Below are 2,483 nucleotides of genomic sequence, written 5' to 3'. Positions count from 1 at the left end.
CTGCACACCCGTTAAGCAGTCATTCCCCATTCCTTTAGCCCCTGGCAACCACAATCTGCTTTCTGTTCCTATTGATCAGTATTCTTACTTCATATGATGTACTCCTATGTTTTCTACTTTATTTCTATTTGAATAAAAAATAGTAAAGTCCTACCAAATTAATTCCCCCTTACATGCAGTGCTGATATTGGAATCATCTGGAGAGCTTTAAAAGATACCGATTCCCAGGCCTTACCCCAGAGATTCTGAAGTAATTTCAGAATTTCTAGAAGCTGCTAGGTAATGTTATGAACAGCCAAAGCAAAACCCACTAATCTAATATGTCTCTTAGTTTTGGAAACATTAGAATGAGGCCTAAAGCCAGGATGATCAGGGATGTTAAGGGGATACAAATACAGAAATGGGGACATGATATTTAGACACTGAAATGTCCCGTTACAGCTTTCTGATGAAAACAAACAAGGAGGTACAGGTGTCTTCAGAGAGAGAGAACTCAGAATGACCTGCAGAGGAGAAAGACACCCTTGGTGGGGGAGTGGTATGGGCCACCAGATACAGGTGGGAAGTCAGGAAGATATCCAGGAATGAGAGAGACACAAGCTGGAGAGACCCAGGGCCTCTCTAGATCATCACACCCTTCTCTTACAGCTCACCTGTTCTCCAGGACCAGCCCTGCCCTTCCGGCTGGGGCCTAGACCCAGGCCCCAGGAGGCCGTGCCCCAACTGCCCCAGCCCTGGAGAAGCTGCCCCGCCACCTGTCCTCCTTCCCTGGCCTGGTGGGGCCTGGCTTTGGGGCAAGACTGAGCCACGGGGGAAGGGGGAACCCATACCTGCTGCTGCTTCCTCTGTCTTGGCTAACCTCTGCCCCCCACCCCCCAGCCCCTAACCATACCCCAAGAGCTCCCAAAGCCTGAGACCAGGGCCATTTGGCCCCAACTTCCTGCCTGGCCCTGCTGTTGCGAGTACGTGTTATTTATTACCTGGAGGCCTGTCCCATCCCCATCCTACCCCCATAAAGCATTGTTTACACCTGTGTCTTGGCCTCTGTCATTTTGGGATGTTGGGAAGAGGTCTTGGAAGAATTTTGGGTTGTGATTTTGGGAGCCATGTCTCTGGGTTGGACATGGTGTGGGATACACTGCTTGCACCATGGCTTAGATGTTCCTTGTGGAGGGAGTTTGTCATGGCATACTTTGTGATAGTGCTTGAGCATCACGTGTGTAACACTAATGTTGCTGTGATTGTGATGTGTGAGTGAGTGAGTCCTGTGTGGAGGACAGCGTCTTTGGAATGTGTGACACTGTTGCTTGTGAGTATTCTGTATCTTTGGTGATTATATAGGTGAAGTTGGTATGAGAAACCAAGGCCAAGGTAGGGGAATTGGGGCCTATGAGTGCACCCTGGGTGTGTGCCTGGTTTTATATATGCATGCCCGAGGCCTGAAAGTTGGAGGCAGTGACTCACTGTTCTGTTCCTTGCCACATGAAGTCTTGAGTGTGTTTTGGTGTGAATTTAGTTTCTCTTATACACCGTGTGTGTGTATCTGAGGACCGTGGACCTTTGTGCAACCCTGACTCATAAGCATACTTGATATGGGTGTGTATCCCCCGCCCCCCCTCCCCGCCCGCTGGGTCCAGATGAATCATTGACACCGTCTTGTGGCCTGCCAAAGAAAGGTGTAGCCCTCTGAGGACAGTGCCAGCTGCTCTCCCACCTAGACAGCTTTATCCAGCCTCCCTTGCCCCCCCTGGCCCCCTGCCTGAGCTCCCCAGTTGCTCTGCCAGGGCGCTGGCGGAGGGGGGTGGAGCATTCAAATAACCTTATCTGAGTACTCCTCCCGGGAGGTGTGGCCCAATATTATAAAAAAGATGGGGTTGGTTGTACCAATGTCTCCTCTGCATAGCTTTCCCAGATTTCTTTATTCCGACTTTCACAAGTGTTCCTAGAGGGCAGGGCGCAGCGGGTCATGTAAATATACATTTTGCACATCTGTTTTAGTCTACTTAAGGACGTCCCGCACTTTCCCCCTCCGATATAAAAAGTGACTTGCAAATTTACATGCATTTTCCAACTAGCTGTACAGCCATTTCTCAGTATCCCCATTCTTAGGCTGTGAGAAGGAGGTATCTGCCTATGTAAGTGAGTTATGTGCAAGTCGCTGACCAACCCAGCTGCTCCTTTTCCCGCAGTATCTCAGCTGGGAGGGGTGGGCCCTGCCATGTAAATAATTTCGTTTGCATGCCCCGCCCATGACTCTGGTTTTAACATGCACAGAAATGCCCCCCTCCCTGATCCAGCCCCTCAGACTGTTACTCCTCCCAGGAGAAAGGGGCGAGGCGGAGAATGGAAATAAGTCTGGCGTCGGCGACGGGCCCACTTTTACTTTCTGGAGAGGGGTGTTCTGGATTTTTTCGCATGGCCGGCGGAGCTTGCGCCTGCGCACGCACCGTCTCTTTCGCCGGGGCGCGGTCACGTGCCTACCG

At 50.9% G+C, this 2,483-nt stretch overlaps 1 protein-coding gene across 1 annotated transcript in view; it reads left to right on the top strand.

Moving 5' to 3' along the window:
• Positions 1-1,033, top strand: part of Rab4b (RAB4B, member RAS oncogene family) — a 10,586-nt gene extending 9,553 nt beyond the window's left edge. The window contains exon 8 of the mRNA XM_015496828.2: positions 649-1,033. The gene's annotated coding sequence lies outside the window, so the exon portion shown is untranslated. The remainder of the gene's footprint in view (positions 1-648) is intronic.
• Positions 1,034-2,483: the final 1,450 nt, after the last annotated feature.

This window comes from Marmota marmota, unplaced genomic scaffold (genome assembly GCF_001458135.2).
Source record: "Marmota marmota marmota unplaced genomic scaffold, marMar, whole genome shotgun sequence".
Taxonomy (NCBI): domain Eukaryota; kingdom Metazoa; phylum Chordata; class Mammalia; order Rodentia; family Sciuridae; genus Marmota; species Marmota marmota.
The sequence above is the reverse complement of the archived record's forward strand: the minus strand, read 5'-3'. Positions and strand labels throughout refer to the sequence as shown.